The following is a 21747-nucleotide window of genomic DNA, read 5'->3' as shown; positions in this document are numbered from 1 at the left end:
CTATAGCTGCGTTAATGTGCACTAAACTGCATGTGATCAGTCAAAAATGTATGACTTTAAATGCCAAAATCTGCTCCATCATGTACGGACAGCTATCAGATTTATGAGGAAGTTATGGAGCGAGACCAATCGCTGCCAAAAAAAAGGATCATGACCTGTATGTATAAAACATCTAAGAATAGGAGTTCTGATCTCATCTCCGGTAGGATCAATATCCCGGCTGCATTATTTTGACGTATCTTTTTTGTGCATCAGCAGCTTATAACAGCGTCCAAGCCGACAGAGAGAGAGAGACGCACAAAGGCTTTGCGCGTATCAGCTGTGGCTTTTTTTCCTGCATTCAAAGTCAACATATCTCTCTATGGAAAACAGCTTTTAATAGGCAGGTATCTGAAAGCAGTATTTGTTCGGGCCTAAGAACAAAAGGCAGCGCAAATGAGGGCTTCATTGGCTATATTAATAATCATCTGTGCCTTCTCCTTTGAGAGGCCTGTGATATCGAGTATCATTAGACATGCAAATAACAGCTCCGTTTTTTTCCCCCGTCCCTGGGATTAGGAAGGAAAGAGAGAAAAATGAAGAAGAGGCATGGCTGTGGCAGAAACAATTAAGCCATCCTCTTCGCGGAAGCACTTGGCAGCCGGCTTCAGACTGGGTAAAGGGAGGGAGGGTGGGGGGGGGTCCTTTGGCTAGGCAGCGACGTCAACACGCTTGTCTGAGCGAATGTGCAATTGCGCAGAGCACCGCTTTAAGATGTCAGATCACCTTGGAGTGGACGGCAGCTACAAGCACAAGCACTCCCTCTGTGTGTCATGATGCCACTTTCACACTCTGTCTGGAACACAGACCAGGAGACGGATGCTGGGGAGGGAGGGAGAGGGGAGAACAAAGGGAGACGGGGAAAAAGTAGACAAGAGAGGGAGTCATCTCTGTTGTTTTGACGCGGCGGACAGCGATGACATGTTCCTTTTTATCCCTTCCCTCGCCCCACACGGAGGGACCATCCGGTGCATTACGGTGTCGCTCAGACACAAAATCCCCCCAGCCTTCCTCCGCCACATTAGACAAATATCTGAGGCCTCTCTTGACTTACATAATCATACATCCCTGTAGCTAAACAGGGTTCAACTTGTACATCCCGTTGCACCACTCCAAGAAGCGGCAGGAGAAATGATACCTCGTGGAATGCAGCACTCGAGATGAAGCGCAATTAAATATTTGAAAGTAAAAGTCATTTAGTCTTTTCTTTTGCTGCTTGGAAAAAAAGGTGGAGTGGGCATGAAAATTGCCTCTCATAACCCATTTCCCTGATTCCCTTGTTACCTTCACTTCATTTCCAAGTTATCTTAATTTTTCCACTTCTCGCTACTACATAACAAAGCTACTGGTGCGGGGAAAAAAATCAATCTTTGTCTGTTAAAAGGTTACCTTAAAGAAAAGTAAGAAAACAGGTTAGGCCTACAGGGTATTATAGCTGTAAGATCCAACGGCTGAATTAAAGACGCTTTTTTTTTAAGACCGGTGAAAACAGGTAGTTTCTCCATCAGCCTATAAAAGAGAGGGGGGAAAAAAAACATGCCAAATCTCAATGAGAAACTGGGGATGGAAGCGTTCGGCCCACTGAGTTCAGTCCGTCATCCTGGAGACAAAGACGAGACAGTGAGTCAAAAAAAAAGTCAAAAGTGACTCCCTGAAATGCTCACGTCTCCTCGCATCTCTCTCTCTTTCGCTCCCCTTCCCTCTTTATCACTCTCTCCTGCTCTCGCTCTGTGTCTTTTTCTGGAATCGCCCGTCGGTAATGTCAACAGAGATTTCACGGCACAGTGCCGGTGCATCAGCAGGGCTCACATTTCCCCTACCTGTGATTTACATCAGAGGAGAGGCTCATGGGGGATTTTCCATGCCAGCGGTGGGAGGGGGGGCAGTGATGGTGGTGGTGGTGGTAGTGGTGTGGGGGGGTGGAGCTAGTACCCCGGGGCTTGTCGCAGTAAGGCACTCTAACAATGGTGGCACAGACCACCCAGCTGAGAGATGCTTTTACTGCAAAGAGAACCTGCATGACTGCATTCAGGCCCGGCTCCTTAAATGTCACCATCCTCCTTCTACAGCACACACGTCTGACTCAAATATTTCAGGCTTGTTTTAGGATATCTGCTTTTGTGTTTGTCGGACTGTATGTTTGCTTGTATGTATAAAATGTTAAAGTTGCTATATTTGATGTTTTTTAAGCTTAAATTGATATTATTTTATATTTTATAAGGTATAAAAAATCCTCTGAAACAATATCTAGACCATCATGTAACATAAAAAGTCAAGGGGGATGAAACAATTGTCTCATTTGTTTGTTCAACCACAAAATAAAAAAATAGATAATACTGTATATATGGAAATCAATTGTAGGGAACACATTTACTCTTCTTGGCTGTGATATTAACAGAGAGGCAACATTTAAAGAGAAACTCAACACTAAAATCCACTTTGTTGAGTTAGTAAATTACCTGTACTTTTGTCACTTTTTGATCCTGGTCTTATTTTATAGTGCTCATTGCAACAGAAGTCATTTTTTATTATTTTTTTCCGGAGAAATTAAGCAGTTCAGTCCACTTGACCCCAAACAAATCCAGGGCCAGCTTAAAGCATCGGCCATATAGGCGGTTGCCTAGGACGCCACCTTCTGGGAGACACTGGTCGCCAAATAAAAACAAAAAATGTTGGTGGGTGGCATTCCTCATTTTCTGCATTGAAGTAACAAATGAACAAACAAATAAATAAATACACTTGTCAGCACTGTAACTCCTGCCGTAGTGAAACTCATTAAACACTTTTAAGCCAACAATATCAGGGAACAATTGTTTATTTGTATTATAATAAATAGAGTCATTTAATTAAATAAATAAAACCATTGTGATTTGTGTTGTGGTTTATGGGGTTAGGGTTAGGCTTCTGAGGGGTTGAACCCTAAACCTATAGCGGTGGGGGGCGGCCCTGAAAACATCATATGCCATTAACAAATGGGTCAAGCTATAATGGAGTGTTAAGTTGCTCTTTAAGAAATAATACTCAGGCTGCATTATAAGCTGTTGGCTGTGCTTAAATTCAGCTCAACGTATTAAATGTCTTCCAGGGATTTTCATATACATGCACATGTATGATCCAGAAACTTTGTTTGAAAGTGATCTGATGTAGTCCCCTTAATTAGATATGATTTGGAGTCATCAGCCCTGTAGTGCATATTAGCAGCTGAGTTGGATAGTGCAAGAGGTATATTGCAAAACTAACTGGAATATGGTTATATGTAGCAATCCTTACACTTTTGGATTTCTAAAGATGTACTTTCAGTGACAGGTTGGTATGAGGAGGTGTTGAGACTACTAACTTATGGCAACCAGTCATAGACACTGTGGATCCCTCTGGGCTGGAATTAAGTGTGTGTAGGAGTGTAACACCTGCTGGGTTTTGTGTGTTAAAGCCGGGGTTGGTAAAGTTGAGAAACTAGCAAGAGTACACTGGATTTAAAAAGTATCCAACTGAAAAGCTGAGCCTAGTGTTGCCAACTCTTTTCTATTGAAAGTAGCTAGCAGCACTCGCTCCAAATGTCCATAAATCTAGAGAGATAGTCACAACACTAACAATCCGTCCCTTCAGGCCTCCCTCCAAAGCCACTCCCCCAAATGATCATTACGGACTTTAACAACGAACATGGTTATTACAGCTGGCAAGCTAGCAGCTTGTGGAAGACTCTGATTACGTGCAATGAGTGCACAAGCATAGATAGCCGTCAAATCATTACATTTGGCCCGAATTAAATGATTGGACGGGGTTCTTACAGTCCTGCGACAGCAGATAACATTTTTTTTTTTTTGTCACAGCATTTGATGTAATGATTGCTGTCGGGATGTAAAGATAAATTCAACAAATATTTCCAAAATATTGTTAAAGAAGATTGTGGTTCTGTATATGTTTTTCTTTTCTTTTTTTACAAACAAAATTGAATTTATCTTCATTATATTGAGAAATATGGGCACATAAATCCAAATTTACATGATACCACTAGCGGTGATTGAAAAAAATATGTTTTGTTTTTTTGTAATTTTGATGAACCAACCCTTTAAAACATGGTGTCCTGACTTTGTGTCATGGAGCCTATTTTCTCAACTCCCAATATGTAATTTCCTTGAGTCAATGTTTGTATGTATGTTGAGAGGAAGGTGCACATTCCTGTCGCTACTCTGTTCAACATTTCTATGAGTTGTTAACTTGTGTTGTTTGAGAATTGCTTGTTCACTTGTCTTCAGTCTGTTTGCTCACACAGGTTTTATGTAGGAGGACTTAAGAAGAAAGAGTGCACCTTCCCCTTTAAAATTTATTTTTGGGTCAGTTTTGCTGCTGTAATGTTACTCAATTCCAAAGAAGGGAATGTTTACTTGTTTTTCTACTTCGCTAACATTATCTATGTTTTGCGTATCCCTCTTAAGAGGGCAAATTTGATTACTATCATTTGTCAAACTGCATTTGCCTACCAATTGTCTCCAAACGAGGGGAGATTGATGGCACCTGGATTAAAGAGGCACTAATTCCAGAGATCCTCTCTGATTGGCCACAGAGATCAGGTGACAGGGTAGAAAAGGTCTTGGGAGACAGCAAACTGGTTGGTCTGTGTTTCACTCTCCAGGAAAATGGAGGAAGGCCAGTGTTTTGTGTACCATAAGGTTTTGTTTTTTCTCATTAGTTGTCTGCAGAGGACCCAAAGTGATAAACCTAATGAAATGGTTTATGTTTCTCCTTTTTATGGCTGGGCTGAGCTTAGTCTAAGTTTAGTTTTTTTCCAGGAAAATCAGCACCTGCATGCTGGTCCATTGTTCCCACTCACACTACCAACCATCCCCAAGAACAACATGCTGTCTATTAGTGTTCATTGACAGAAAACATTATTTGAAACAAAAATATTATGGTCAGAGAGGAACCTCTATCATACCAGAAATTACACTTATTATTATTTAACTGAATCCCTAAATCCCTCATATATCAACAGTAATATAGTGTGTGTTGTGTTTCACATGTTCAGACAGCAGCAGAGGACACAGCTACATGTTCTGATGGTTGTCATGTCCGGAGCTAACGAGCGGGGACGCCGTGTTTGTACGACATGTCATTTGTCTCCCGTAATAAGACATGAGAGCACTGCACATTTGAATCAAGTCAGCGTCGCAAAACGACTCCTTCCTGGAAAGACACACAGTGGAGCTTGCCAGGAAGGCTTTTTTTGTTTTTTTCTGAGCCAGTGTGTGTGTGTGTGCCTGAATGTGCATTCTTCACTTACAAGCCTGTGTGTGTGTGTGTGTGTGTGTGCGTCCTTGCTTGCTAAAATGTGTAGAAAACACAAGCTTTAGCGTGCATGTGTTTGTGTGTGTACAAATGCCCCCCTCCCTATTACAGCTGACTAGTAGATGGATGCTGGCTGTCACACCTGCCTGACTTTGTTCCTGCCAGATGCGGTGGGGTCACGGGGAAAGCGCCCAAACACTCATCAATCTCCACCGTTGTCCAACATTCTTTCGGCTCCGGCAACAGCTTCCAATATCCATTTAGTCGCTCCAGATGCTGGCAAAAATGCTTACACACACAGAAACGGGGTGGCCAAACCTATTGACCCGCGCTGTCGGTAACGGGCGGATGAAAAAACAAAAGGACGTCACAGGATCAGGAATAATCTCTAAGAGCTTGTGACGAATAGAAGTTTAACTTTGCATTCGCTCCGCGAGGTCGTCATTGTCATTTAGGCAGTAAAAGAAATTGCATTTGGTGTGTTCCCAAGTGCGATGCTGTGAGCGAGCGCCAGTATCCTCCCCGCAACCTTTTCATTTAATAACATCAAAGCCAAATGGAGGAGTCACATTGAGAGGAGAGAAAGGGGGAAACCGGAAGGTCTAAGAGGACGCAGGTATGAAACAAAACCAATCACATAACATTAACAAACTGTTCCAGGGGAATTTATTGGAAGGAGGTGAATATGCTAAAAGTTTGGCCTTGTATCCGAAAGCGAAACATTGTGCATCGTTTTGGTCACAAACACGTCATTTTTGCCTTTGTGAACGCACCAAACTCAATTACATTTGAAATACACTCCTGGCCTTTATAGTAGCGCCACTCGGAGAAAGCCAGAAAAGTAATTTCCATCATTCTGGCTCGTGCAGAGTTTTGCAGTTCCCTTGATAGGAAGCAGCACTCGAGTAGCCAATCGGCTAATGGGAGGGATGGAAAAGTATAAACCTGACATATAAATTGTTATCCTGCTGGGGATTTTTGCTTCCTAGCCCTTCCCAAAAAATATATTTTTTTGATGAGTCTGTAGAGTGTGAAATATTTATGGCAAAACATGTAAAAGAAGGATACGGTAATGCCTCTAAACAAACACAAGCCACTGTAAGCATGGAAAATCATTCAAGTTGTGTTTATAGTTTGTTGGTCAACCGCTACTGCTGTGGGTCCCGCTGTCATATTCCAGAAAGATGTTTTCATGCGGCGGCACAACACTTATTTTTGACATAGCGTAATTACTCAGGGTGCTAAAACGCTCTACAAACAGTAATGGTGTGAAAATACAGCCCCATCTCGCTCTCAGCAGCGTTTCTCTTGGTGTCTTTTCCACATTTTCACTCCTCAGCTCTTTCTCTCCCCTTTTTAATCCCCCGTTCTCCTCCTCTGGGCCTCCTGAGGGTTGGGGAAATAATGTACACAAACATAACAGGCGAACGGGATAAGCGCTCATGTTGTTTACGGGAGGAAATAGGGGGAACAAAAGGAGACAGAGGAGGAAGGAATCATCATCACAGCGTGCGTTTCCATTCACTTTAATTGTGAAGAAATCAGAAAGTTGGGAGGATTCCCCGCAGTATGCAGATGCACTTTGATGCTGTCACTCACACCGTGTGGGGCTTTTGATTAGGCCTTGTCTGTGCAATGGAGGCTCATGACCGCACTTGGCAAGCAGGAGCCATTAAAATCCCAGCAACTCTGGCTCCCCCCTCAGTCTCTCTGTCTCTCTTGTCTTTCTCCCTCTCCCAACTGGGTCACCCACTGTGAGAGACTTGATACCATAGGTAATGCCATTAATAACTAGTGCTTGCAATGTGGGAAAGTGGGCGGTGGGGACATCACGAAATGTTTGGGAATAAGTTAAAATTCTGCTTCGGACGAATGATTTACCCTTTGACCCCAGTTCATCTTTCACATATACACATAACCACACATATACTGTGGGACATAACGTGACTACTTAGGTGGAAACTACTACTATGTGCATACTCAAGTACTGCACTTAAGTAAAGTGCAAGTATCTAAAAAAAAACATACTTGAGTATTTCCAATTCATGACATTTTATCCTTCTACTCCACCACATTTCACAAGGAAATACTGCAATGTTTAATCCACTACATTTATTTGACAGCAGCTAATTACTTTTCAAATTCAAATTTCACATCTAAAACATACCGAGTTTACAAAATATGTTACAGATTAAATTACAGTGTGTAAACTACACTATACTGTATGTATCCATTAAAATGAGCTCCATCTCACCCACTACACTATCAACGTACACATTAAAGCTAGGGTTGGTAATTTAAAACATGTTTTGTTATATATCCCGACAACAAAAATCAAATGCTCTGACTCTGTGGCTGTCACAGGACCGTAGTAAGCCCGTCCAATCATTTAATGTGGGCAGAATGTAATGTTTGGACGGCCTACCTGCCTGTCTACCTGCTCGCACTCTGCCCGTGCACTCATTGAGCGTCACCAGACTCTTCCACGCGCTGCTAGATTGACATCTGTGAGTACTACTAACAATACCCATGTTCGTTGTTTGAGTGGTTTTGCAGGGAGGCCTGAAACGACAGACTGTCAGTGTTGCCGACTTTCTCGCTAAATTTAGTGACTTTTGGAACTAGTGCTGCTAGCTACTTTCATTGGAAAAGAGTTGGCACCAATGGGCTGTTTTTTTTCCATTGGATACTTATAAATATCTATGGTACCATTAATGGTTTCTCAAGATTACCAACTGTAGCTTTAATGCATAGATAATAATATTCCAATAATATAATATATATAATAATATAACACTCGGAAAGGGACCATTCTGCATAGAGATAACTTTCACCCTTGATACTTTAAATACATGTTGCTGTCAGTACTTCTGTACAGCTGCCAGTCCTTCTGTACATTTACCTGTGGAAGTATGTGGAATTTTGAATAAAAAGAAATATGTCTGTACGGCTGTTACCAAAGTAAAGGATGTGAGTACTTCCTCCACTACACAATAAATTTAGATTTGTTTATTTTCTGTATCAAAAGTAAGCGAGACATTGTAGTTGCTAATGCAGCATTAGTTATGTGTTGGTTGCTCAGGTGGAACCCACTGTCTTCATGTTACATCACCTATAGCATGATGGGAATCCTGGTTTTCTACACTACATATTCATCTCAAATGGAAATAAGAAAATATTATGAGTGTGTTTTCTTTTTTTTTTATGAATATATTATTTGAAAGATGTCCTTTGAACATGGTTCTGGTTCTTCAAGGGCACTGCTTTATCCATTCATACTGTATTGATGCTGTAAAAAATATATTTGTTGTGTGCTTAAAACCTGTGGACATTCAACCCAAACAAATTCAAATAGTTTGATATTTTCTCTCTCCATAAAAACACTTCTTCCATCTGTGGCTTCACAGCAGCCTAGTAAATGAGATGCATGCCACACAACCACGATGTCCCCCATTCTATTCCTTCGTTGGACCTTTGTCATCCCACTATTTTTCTCTGTCTCCTGCCAAATAAATAAATAGATAAATAAATAAATAAATAAAATAAAAAAACTCATTAACAAAAGTGTCTCAGAAGAGTTACCCTTCATTTTATCCATTTGATAGATGGGATGGCCTTCTTTGAATTGTTTTGTTGGAGTGTTTTCTGCCTCCCAAGGACTCACAACGATGTAGATCTCTCCCCTCAAAATGTCTACTCCATTACATTAGAAGTAAAGTTCTGTTTGCTGAAAAACACTCAGACATGTTTACCTTTGTAACAGACAAAAAGCTGGTTTAGGCTCAAAACCTTGTTCTTGTCTTAATGTCTTTAATGAAATGCAACCTGTGTACAAATCCTTGGGAAGTAGAAAATCATAATTATGTGTTGAACACTTTGGACAAGAAAGATTGTGTTTTGCACAATTAATTCATTGTGTTTTCACTGCAGATAAAACACAGTGGATGTGGTGTAACTGTACCTGGACATGTGCATCCATGCAAGACAAAATGACTTTCAATGTTTATCAAGGTTTGGTCTATTTTTAAAGTTTTAATTGTCTTACTACCAGATGGAGCGGCAAAAATTGGATGTTTCAACTAATTATATGTTACTTTCTTGTCATTTGATCGTTTTCAAGTCCTCACATTCTCAACAGTTGATGATAAAGATGTAGACTGTATACAAGAAGTGGAAGAAGTCACCGCGACGTCACCCATTAGTTTGTGGACTGCCGTTTTGAAGCCTTGAGTTTGGCATTTTTGGCCGTCGCCATCTTGTTTTTTTGCAACCAGAAGTGACACGAGAGGGTGGAGCTAAATACAACTAAACACTCAATAACAGACATTTTTAGGCGACCAAAACATTACAATTAATTTCAACTCCCAGAGTGGACAATGCTGTGGTAGCTACCTGTCAATCACAACGTAGCCACGCCCTAAAGCATACCCTGCTTTATGGTCTATTTGACTCTGAATAGGACCATAATTTACTAAATGAACATCATGCTGTATTGAAAAAGACAATTAGAAAGAATGCAAGTTTAAAGCACTTCCACATACAGTGCTCCAGGGAAAACTTATTTTTATAGGCCAACCAGGAAGTTAGCATTGCCCTGGGTTTCCTCGACAAAAAGCCAATGGGAAATTTCCAATTTTTTGGGGATTATCGCAGAAAATAAGCTCTTTTATGATTTTTGAAGGGTGAATGCAATCACCAGAAGTAAAAAGCTAACGTTAGGATATAAACAAACTACACTACGGGAACACCAGTATACACAACGAGGCTGTAAAGGCGGACGAGATGACGTATAGTAGTTTAATTTAGCCACTTGTTAGCAACCACATTTTTTAAGACACATAAAGGCTTCAAAATTCATGAGTGGGATATATTGATGTATTTTATGTCGTAGAACCCATTCAAAAAACACATTGGCTTCCAGACGAGTGAACCAGAAGTGCTAAAATGCTCACTCATTTCCGGGTTTTAGGTCTCATTCCTGTAGCACTCTATGGGCTTCACCTTTCAGACCCGGGAGTTGCCCACTGGATGTTACAAGTGACAAGATATAGCATACCCAGCTAAGCCATGCCGCGACTGCCACAGGCCTGTACAAAAAGGGATGTCGAAGCAGCCCAGGGTTCAAAAGGTTAAAACAATGTTTGTGCATTTGCGTGGTCGAACATTTGAAAAGCGACAGCAAGTGCGAAGCAAAGATCCACGGCGCCCATGTGCCGCAGACAGACAGGGAACCAGAGACAGAGTGACACTTACAGAGAGGATGACACTTCCACTCTGCCGCCCACTCCTCTGCACGACCACACTTCCTCTCTGCCTTGCCGAGTCCCGGGGACATCTTCCATGCACGCTGGGTGTCACAGCAGACGGATGACTAGCTTCAGCAGCACCATGCCATTTCCCCTTCTCACACTAAACTGTCACACCCCTCCCTTCTTCCCTCCCTCCCTCCCTCCCCCCACTCCTCCACGCCTTCCCGGCCTGCCGGGCCTTACTGCTTCTTGGCCCGGACTGCGATTCTCACACACACACACACACACACACACACACACACACACACACACACACAGAGAGACAACAAGGAGGGCACACACACACACATATTCATTCGTGCACACTCACAAAAAAAGTCCATGCCTCTCTCTTTCTTGCTGTGATTTACACTCAGTGGGGAACTGCGCGGCCAGTCACATACATCCCACTAGCCTTTTCTCCTCCCAGGCTAAGTGAGTACCAGATTGCATTCGCAGTGTAACGCTAAAGGTCACGCCACGAGATCTTACCCGCACAGCCCTTATGGCTCCAAACAACAGCAGACTTTGGTTGGATTGTGAACCGTTTTGCTAAAGAATATCACAATACTTTACATAAAATGGGATAAAATCCATCAACGGGCGTTTTACAAACGACACTCTTGACCTTATAAAACTGTTACAGGACTTTCTGATGAATAAATGATGGACGATCTGACGAGCGATGGCTGCTGTGCCACAATTCCGGCCTGCACGCCCTTAAGCTGTGTGCCCAAGCAGCTCCCACTACCAGTAATTATTATTAGGACAGTTGCAACCGCTGCCAGGAAATTATCATGAGCAGCCCACTGCTGTTTCCTCTGCCTCGCAATGATAGGAGAATAAACTCAAGAAAAAACAAAACAAAAAAAAAAATAAAAAATGCTACCCCCAAGACGGCACACAACAAACAGAATATTCAAGAGAGGAGGAAACTATGGGAAGGGCTATAAAAAATGTTTCGCCCGGAGAATTCAAGATTTGCCAATGTGAAAGCGGCACGCTCTTACAAATCAAAATTTGCCACCAATTTGCTCTTGTTTAGCATTCTGGAGGGGTCGCTGGCTTGTTTGCTGTCCCCTGTCAGAGTCTGGAGAGTTCTGAAATTAAGCCTGTGACAAAACATGCACAGTTGAACTGGAACGAGGGACTCCACCAGCCCTGCAGACCACTGCTAATTCTTATCAATACTTGTGCATTAGAATACATTTGCACAACCGCATTAACGCCTCTGCTAAAACCCACACCCTCCTCTGCCTCCCCTCTAAATCTCCCATAAATCTCAGAGCATCCCCCTTCTTCCACCAGTGTCATCGCAGAGAGCCACACTTTTCAATTTCTGGAGTGAGAAAAGGACAGGAGGGTAAAAAGCCTCTTCCAGTATTACATCTTTTCTACTTTATTACCAGTCTTCTGGGAAAATGGGGGCAGCTTTGCAGCCCGGCTATCTGTTTGCATTTTCTTTACAAGACTATATTGGAATTATAATTGTGTTCTATGGCACCTTCTTTTGGCGCCTTGCTCTGTTTAAAGGTCCTGTGGACCTGGGGAGATGAAGAAAAATGGGCCCCTTTTGAGGGATTCGATTACTGAGGAAGAAAATGCAGCTGCACACAGGCCTCTCTTTTTTTTCTTCTTCTTCTTCTTCTTTTCCCTTTTTCTGTTTTCCTCCAGGTGCCAATCTCTCGAGATGCTCGATATTAGAGCCGGAATGGCACTGAAGCAAACACACTGGTATCAACGCGTTGGGAAATAATGTTTTTGTGCAATTAAGGTGGAAACAGACAAAAGGAAATAGAACTCTGATTATAAATTACATTAGATAATAAAAAAAGAGTTTCTGTGACTGACCACTGATCCTAATGGAGTGATATTAATTGCTTTATTGACCTGGGTGACTCGTGTTTTTTTTTCTTTTTTTTTCTCAAGGTTACCAGAGGTCACGGTGTTGGAATGCTGCATGCTTTGATTGCTTTGATGTTGCTATAGCACTGTGCTGAAAACGAGCCTTATATAATAACAACAGATAATGAAATAAATAAATGAAATAAAAATATAATATGAATGCAGGTAAACAGTTTTTGAATCCAGCCTGTGATTTATAATTCAACAGAGGGAATATGGTGTTGTAACAAACTGAACACATGTATAACCCATAACATGATGTCCATCTAAATAAACTAATGTTGAAAACTCCATTTCGCAATACACTGCTGTTGTTTTGATTCATTATCTACTGTAAATCAAACAAAACTACTTGGGAAATTAATGTTTTTTGTTTTATTCAGTTTCACCATGTTAGGACCGGGGGAAAAAAACGCTTCATCACTGCACGACACAATGTGACATGCAGGTTACACAAACAGCATAAATATTCCGTCCCAATATGGATAATTGCTGATACTCCTGCAGCTCGACTGCACCGCGCCGAGCAGCCGAGTGAGACGGTGAATTTGTACCCTTAATAATGTTTGGAATTAATTAAAATGCAGAGCCACGAGCCCAGAGTGCAACCACAGGTGGCGGTGAAGAGAACGCATGCAATGAGCATGACTGTGATGAGTGCGAGCCTCCGTATCCCATGTCCATTTTAACTGATGATTTCTAATTGTATTATTGTTATTATTTTTTTTGCCCCCATTTCAATGAGACAAGTTTTGCCATTTTATACAACAATTTCCTGTGTAATATCATTCTATCAATAAGTAATTACTTGCTTGGCAAATTGCTGTGCAAAATGTTCATCGGAGGGGAGAAGATCCATATCAATTGTTCATTTGCATAATGCAAATGAATCCACGGAGAGGAAAAAACAACTTTGCTGCCATCGCTGACAGTTGGATGCCAGCGCTGCTGCTGGAAAAGCATAAGTGCCTTCACTACAGAGCAGCACAAAGGTCTACAGCATTCTGCTGTTAGGAGCAGGAAAGTAAACTGAGTCCAAGCCCCAAGCTGATTTTTTTTTGGTGTTTTTACAGATACAATTTCAACTGGCGGTAGAGAGAAAAAAAATGCGACCAATATTTGACAAGTGGAGCAGGGGTTTGTGTCCATTTGTTAGAACTCGGAGGCATTAGCGGAGGATGAGCTCCCCGCCACTCCATTAGGCTTTCCCCTGATAGAGCAATGCCGTTTTAGCCCCCTGTTTACTTAATATGCAGGATCCGGCCCCGTCTATTTGCTTCTAATCAACTGATAAGACAAAAGGCCTTTTCCACGGCCCCTGGAGGATGAAAACCAAACTCCTAATGGTCATTAGTAGCAATTATGTTCCGTAACCGGCACACCCCTCTCTCTGCTTTCGCTGTGTCGGCTGCTCAGGCGCACGTGGATCTGATGTGAAAGGGGACCCTGAACGCAGCTCCGGAAGCGTTCCAGGATATACTTTAAAAAAAAGCTGAGGCTGACCACGGCTCCTGTTTGAGGATGGACACGCATTTAGTTTCCTTTCTGGTTGCCTGCTGTGATTGAAATATGTTGCTATTTGCACTATTCAGTGTGTGTGTGCGTCGACTTGAAAGCACGGCGTGTCGATTGCCGCATGACTCAAAACACCCCTCCACTCTCCTGCACTCTGAAAGCATCATTAACACAGCACTCTGACTTCACTGTAATTGCGGCGTTGTCAAAGGCATCTTGAGGACACTACGCGAAAGCTACAGCATGTCCATCCCAGCATGCAGCAGCACCTCCCCAATTAGCTAACTCAGCTCCTTTTTTTTTTTTGCCACAGGATTCTTCAGGAGTCTTGTGATTTTTATGCAAAACCGCCGAGATCAAACAGCCTCTGCCCTAATCCCCCGGAGTCGAACCTGGGGAGTGTGATCCTTATCGACAAAACCGTGCAGAGTGGGATCCCATTACGTATTCACAGAGACCTCTCTGACATGCTTTTTCCCTCCACGCCGGTGATGCAACAAAAGGCAGGAATCCCACTCCTATTTTTTTTTTTTTTTCATTGAAACGTTCGCACACATATCATTGCTCGTGCAAAGATCCTGGATGTGAATTCATCCAATGCGGTATTTGTTGAGGTAATACAGAGGTAGCTGCTGACTTAAATCCCTCCTTCCTATTTCCATCTACGTGTTACGTGATCCATTTATGAATCCCCCGGGATCATTTCTGAGACGCTCCTGTAGATGAATAACTGGATAATAAATGGGATATTATGACTATTGTTGAGCTAAACTGACATATATAAATAGAAGCGAGATCATACACTTGATCCATTGTCTTTATAGCAGGCGATGTGGGAGCAGCAGCATATACTGTACTGTACTATGAGGACAAGTGTACTGTAGGATTCAGCTGTGTAAACAGGACAACAGAAGAGCCTCACACACATTAAAACACACACAAACAGGACTCAGCGGTGACGAGGAAAGCCATTGTCAGAAAACTAATGAAGAGGCGTCGCGTTGCCGCGGTGCGGTAATTACACATCACAGGATATCAGCACGGTATTTATATAAAAACACCGGGCACCAACAAAGAAGAGAAGGTCATCAAGGCAGATATGACATTAGCATTTTGACTGCGCACACATTGTGTGGACACATGGGTGCTGTGTGTGTTTGTGTGTGTGTGTGTGTGTGTGTGCACAGGTACAACAGACACACCAAAACAGATAATGTCATGTTTTTCTTATCTGGCCACTCAATGAGACACACAGACAATGTGTGTTTGCGCTCACACGTGCGTTTGTGTTTATGCGCCCGCGTGCTCCCGCGTGCACGGAGACACACTGATAAACATGCCACGTCTTGGCAAGTGGTGATTCAAGCGGGCGCCGGCTTCTGTAAACACTGGGAGTGCTGCACAGATTGAGATGGAGGGAAATGAGGACCTGTGTGACTGCCTCCATCCAGATGGAAGGCTACAATGGTTCTGGGGTTGGCCCAGGTCGTTTCCCCCCCCCCGATGACAAACCATTCAAAGATCTGTGGAGCCATTAAAATATTGCTGCCTCACCACAGCTGCTCCCCGTCTTCATCAGCTAACAGCAGCGACGCGCGTCTCTGTGACGCAGATGAAGCACAGAAAGTAACATAAAGGGGCACCGTGCCATTTGGCAGAGTGTTCCTCTTCTTAGAGGCGAGGAGGAGAGTCATCTCATGAGACTGAAGGGGTTTTCCCTCCAAGACACGACGCCTCGCTTGTTTTGTGAAATTTAAAGTATCTTTGCGCTTCTTGATTTCACTGCTCTGCACTTAAAGAGAATTTCCTCAAAGGATAATATTGTTGACTGTGTTGTATTTTTGGATATCCAGTTCAATGCATTCGGTTCAATGCACTCAAATGGCATTCTTAATTGCACAAGTGAATAGAAAATTAAGCTTGTTATTTTCATTTGAACTCAGCACTATTTTAAATTATATTGGCAAAAACATGCCCAAAAAAAACAACATGAACCATTAAAGGCAGCACATTGGTGCTAAATGCAGCTTCACTGATGAACTGGACGTAGTAAATTAAAACTGTAGGTGTGAATGTGAGTGTGAATGTGTCAATGTGTGTTGAGCCCTGTGATAGATTGGCAGCCTGTGAAAGTGTACCCCGCCTCATGCCCAGTGCATGCTGGGATAGGTGCCAGCCCCCTGTGACCCTGAGCAGGATAAGCTTAGCAGATGGATTAGCTCTTTTTTTGTTATAACAAAGTCGTTTATGCATTTAAATATAATAATTTGAATTATTTATAGTGTTTAAAGTTGAAGTGGAATTAAAATTCATTATTGCTGAGAAATCAGTACAGCTTGATTCATTTATGTGGCCAAAACTGGTCAAAAGCCCTTTACAATAGTGTTCTCCAGTGGGTGTGAATTGTTGGTTCTAATTGACAGTGTTTGTACTGTAATTTGATTGGTGCAAACTCTGTGTGGGCGAGCAGAAAGAAGTACAGTATGTGTTATATCACTACTATTCAAATGGCCACACAGACAGTTACACAGCTAGCTAAATGGTTAGCCGTTGCTCAGTCCTATCTGTAATTTGAACACTAAGTGTGCATGAGCTGCCAATGACTCAGCAGGTGTTCGTATAACAAGACCGGAAAGTACCATCTAGTGGAAATCAGTGCTAATGTTAACCATCTAGGCTTCCACTTTCTAAATGCGAGCTAGTTAGCCTAGCTTGCTAGCTCCCACTTTTCTGAGTGGAATATAACTTGACCGTACAATATGTCCTCCGAAACGGTACATAACCAAAGCTACTGTACGCAAGCTGTTCGCATACATTCGGTATATGCTATGGCTATGAAAAGAATGCAATGAATAAATAAAATAAAAATAAAATAAAATAATGCAATGTTTCCAAATGTAATCCAGGACAGGTGGTGTAGTATAAAGAGCAACAAAGTCAGCGTAGGGAGGAGGTCGGGGTGGATGGGTGGGTCTAAAAACATCAGACTTTCACCCAGGAGGATGTCGTTCATGTCTCGTGTGAAACCAGAAGTTAACGTTGACTTATTTGTCACGTAAATTCTGCACTTAAGTAACGTCACTTTCATAGTTTTTTTCAAGTTTTTCCTAAACCCAAGCAAGGCATTTTTTTTTTGTTTGGCCTAAACTTAACAGTATTACGAACATACTTATTTTAATCAGAACAACGATATTTTCCGAAACCTAACCAAGTAGTTTTGTTGACTAAACACAGCAAGGACTTACACAGTTGCACTGATTGCTTGTGTTGCTGACAATTCATTGGAAAATGCACAAAAAATAACTAAATACATTTCTGTAACATATCATTTGAACTGTTGTATGAGGATGCGTTGATGTATATGTGCTTGTTGATAAAAAATGGTCTAGTTTCAACATTTTAGCGAGTGTGATGTTCTCCAGTCAGTTAACAGTTTGTCTGCTAGACATGCTGGATCTCAAATCTCATTCGACTGCAGCCATGGGAGCTTAGACGCTGTTTCCATAAATATGTACAAAAAATTATTTTATCCTCTTTTGAAAAACACACAACAAAAATATGCAAAACAGCTGCAGTACAATCATGGTTTATATTCTCTTAGACAAAATGTTTTATTCAAACTTCAGTACAACTTGAAGTTCTGCTAAGAATAACTTCCTTGTTTGTAATCGTTAATAAAATCCACTCCCCTGGTTTAATCCCGTATGACGTCACACAGAGTCATAAGCAATGAACCCACACAGCCCTTCCACATTCAAACACTTTGATAACTTAACTAAATGTTCACACTCCTCCAACATTACACCAGTCCGGTCTTTCATCAAACTCATCTGCGATGATGTTACACTAATTGGATGTTCTATTATTCATAATAGCAGAAGTTTTTCTTGGATCTCTGCCTTTCATTAAAACACAATAGAGGAGAGCGGGTGTTAGCAAAGATTTGTTAATATTTCATCAGATGGACGAGCGGTGCGTGTCCGATCCACGAGCACAACAACAGGCGGTTGCGGCTAGGATAAAGGCAATTAGCCAGACTTCGATAACAGACGGCCTCTACCCCCTAAAAGCTTTTCACATGTTTCTGGCATCCTCTATTCAGCGTCCCTCAGCACCTCATTTCGTTGCCATCGAGAGAGACAGAGCGGCTGAGAGAGGCGGCGTAACATGCCGTGTCCCTCTTTGTGCACGTGACGCCGGCGGACAAAGCACATACACCAGGATTTTTTGAGAACAATTTCAACATCCTGCACGCTCGGCCATGATTCCCATTAAGCATTCATGATTCATCTGGATTTTATATTATAACGTTTTGAATTTTTCATGCATCTACCCCCCCTCCTTTCTCCTCCAATTCCCACCCCCTTTTCTGATCCGACAGAAAAAAGAAAGAAGAATTAATCAAACATTGGAGGAGGAAAGAAAAAAAAAAACCTAAGTGTCACTTTCACACACACACACACACACATACACACGCACACACAGAAGTGCGTGTTTCCATCATCTCCACCTGCTTGTTACATCCAGGGTATTTTTCCTTGAAGTCAGTTCATTTATAAGACTGAGGCTAGATGTATCGCATGCACCTTGGAGACACAAACACAAGGAAGAGGCATTATTAGAAGGATACAGGTGTCTTCACAGGTTGAATAAAGTACGGGGGGTGTGTGTGTGTGTGTGTGTGTGTGGGTGCTGCCCTTTTTTTTTACGTTCCGCCCTCCCTCTTCCTGTGGCTATTATTTCAGCTTTCTTTTTTGTTCTTTCTGCAGAAGGGATCATTAAACCGAAATAATTCATTTGTGAGAAAGGTCAAAGCCACAGTCTGTTGGCACCCAGATACCAGAGTTAGGAGTGGTTGCATTGAGGGAGAGAAAAGAGCAACAGGATGGAGCCATTGATTCTTCTTGTGTGTGTGTTATTTTTTTTTATTGTCAACTGTGTGATTGAGGTGAGCAACCTTCTGCCTTCCACTCAGCAGTGATGATAATGATCATCTTTAATACCTGTTATAGGTGAAGACACCGATCTTCAAGTAAATGTCACATCCACTGTTTACCAAGGCCGCTTTGTTGTTATTGTGTTGTGTGAGGCTGGGCGAGGAAGCAAAGGGAGGAACTGGGGAAGGAAGTGAGGAGTGAAATAAGGAGGCGGAGGAAGAGGGTTGAGGACTGTCATCTTTTAAGTACCCGAAATAGGCACTCACTCCCCCCTCCACCCCGGATCCAAAACTCCCTCCCCATTGTCTCTCCCGCTCCAGCCCACGTGCTCCCAGCTAACCGTGAAGCCAAATGCACATCCAGTCGCACAATAACAACATCCATTCTTAACAAGATTACTCCGGCAGTCCCAGTTTGGCTGATGGGACGTGTATGGGAGCAGAGGCGCGGGGATAAGCCGCCCGCAGCCGCCTGCAGCATCTCGCATACGCTGGGCTCTATCCATAGGAGAGGAGCCGCCTGGGGAGCGGAGCCAAACACTGAGCCCACGAGAAGCACACTGGCACGGGGAGCAGGAAGGTTTAGCTGCTATACCGCTGCTGCTGCTGCTGCTTATGCCCATAACTGCTCTGTCAGAGGCAAGGGCCAATTAGCAGGTTTCAGATAATCATAATCTTTTGATTTGAATAATCAGATTTGAATAATCGTAACCTCATTTACTGCTACCGACGCTTGGCCAGTGTTTTGACGGGGAAACACAGCACAGATTCATAAGTAAGCAGAATGTCCAACATCAGGCTCTTTTTAATTTAATCGTCTCTCGCCGCCTGTTTAAAATACGATTAAACACGGGCCGTTGTTTTGTCTGACAAATCAACAATCATTTAAATGTCAGCACAAGACAAAGGCCAAAAGTCGCTGTTAAATGCATCTCTCGATGCTATGAGAAAGATAGAATCCAAACAAAGCAACATTCGCAAACTAGACTTATGTAGCCAAAGCGTCCCACACGAGCCAAACGTTTGAGGTGAAGCGCTTTAATTCCTATAAATTAGTTAGTGCAAAGTTCAAGGCAGAGAGCCAGATGATTTAGCCTGCTAAGCGTTCCCACCTCCGCACAGCCAGCCCAGGCCAAGCCCGGTGAGCCGGGGAATGTGAGGGAGGTGGGAGGAGATGAGAGGAGAGGGAAGGCAGTTTAAAAGGGGGCTGGGGTGGTGGGACTTAATGAGAGTAGGGGGCTCTTTCTGGAATTTCTCGCCGGAAGAGTTTGACACCGTTGACTGACAAACACTGACATGGGAGGAGAGTTAATCGCGGCGGCGTGGTCCAAGGTGAAACCATAAAGGGGCCATTTGCTATGAATTAGCACTGATGTAGAAGCTCGGGGAAAGTGGCCCCCGCGCAAGCTACTCACTGTACAACATGGATTTAATCACGCCGAGCCACAGATGTGAGTGATAGCAGCGAGCTTGTTATTTTGCTCAGGGACTCTGAAGCCGTGCGAATGGATGTGCTTTCCTGTTAAATTATAATTGCAGCTGATGCATGTACACAGGAGAGCTTCCAGGGGATCGCGGACGAGACGCGTCACGTGCCTCCTTGCGATACGCTGGGCCGAGACATGGTTTCGGCTCCCTTATGGAAAATCCAGGATGTGATTTAATGCAGAGCGGTTGCTTTTGGTACATATGAGAGGAGCGGCTGGGCATTGTGGGCTCCAGGTTTATACTGTATGTGTGGGTGTGTTTTTAGAAAGACATAAAGAGGGAAACATAATGAGTGATATTTCAAAAAATAATTACCCATCTGCCAATGGCACGATTTGAACTACAGTACTTCTATTAAATGATCACTGACAGGCTGGTGAAATTACTCAAGATGATGAGGCGAATATAAATACCTTCTTACGCCAAAGAGAAAGCTGCTATATGTTCACTCTCCAGACACTCACACCTAGAGGTCTGAATCAAGAGTATGAGATCAAATAGTTTCTCTAAAGCAAATAATGGTGGTCGATGGCGCTTCCTATATATGGAGTTATATAAATATTAGAGCTGTCAAAGTTAACGCGATAATAGCACATTAAAATATATATTTTTTTATGCCACTAATTTTTTTAACGCAATTTGGGATTTCAGAGGTTGTAGCATGCTCAGTTGCAAAGATACTGGCATCCAATGAAACTAACCTAGGAATCCATTAGTACCAACCATGTCATACTAGCTTTTCGCGAAGGAGGTTAAATGATGATCCAAACTTGTGCAAAATTTTGGCGAGGAAAAGCTGGCATGGCCATTTTCAAAGGGGTCCCTTGACCTCTGACCTTTACCATGTTATGATTTGAGTATATTTTTGTGCTAAATGCAGTACCTGTGAGGGTTTCTGGACAATATCTGTCATTATTTTGTGTTGTTAATATGTTGTAAATATATACACTCATTTGCAGAAAGCAGCATATTTGTCCACTTCTATGTTGATAAGAGTATTACATACTTATACTTATACTATACTTAAATATCTCCCTTTAAGGTACATTTTTAAAAGATAAAAAAATGTATGATTAATTTGTTATTAATCAAAATTAATCATGGATAATCATGTGATTAATCACAATTAAATATTTTAATCGATTGACAGTCCTCATTCATATATTCTGACATACATATTTGTAAAATAAAAAAAAAAGTTATACGTCAGGTGTGTCTTTGTTTCCATACTGGGATGTGATATAGATAACTTATTTAGAAGGATGTTTTAAACCCAATTATTGTACATGT

At 42.3% G+C, this 21747-nt stretch overlaps 2 protein-coding genes across 3 annotated transcripts in view; one reads left to right on the top strand and one right to left on the bottom strand.

Moving 5' to 3' along the window:
• The window catches only part of cdh8 (cadherin 8), a 117568-nt gene that overhangs the window by 83769 nt on the left and 12052 nt on the right, over positions 1-21747 (bottom strand). The window lies entirely within an intron of this gene.
• LOC141783314 (synapse-associated protein 1-like) overlaps positions 19323-21747 on the top strand; it is a 223446-nt gene continuing 221021 nt past the window's right edge. The window contains exon 1 of the mRNA XM_074660552.1: positions 19323-19332. The gene's annotated coding sequence lies outside the window, so the exon portion shown is untranslated. The remainder of the gene's footprint in view (positions 19333-21747) is intronic.

This window comes from Sebastes fasciatus, chromosome 2, assembly GCF_043250625.1.
Source record: "Sebastes fasciatus isolate fSebFas1 chromosome 2, fSebFas1.pri, whole genome shotgun sequence".
Taxonomy (NCBI): Eukaryota; Metazoa; Chordata; class Actinopteri; order Perciformes; family Sebastidae; genus Sebastes; species Sebastes fasciatus.
This window is presented reverse-complemented; position numbering and strand designations above follow the sequence as displayed.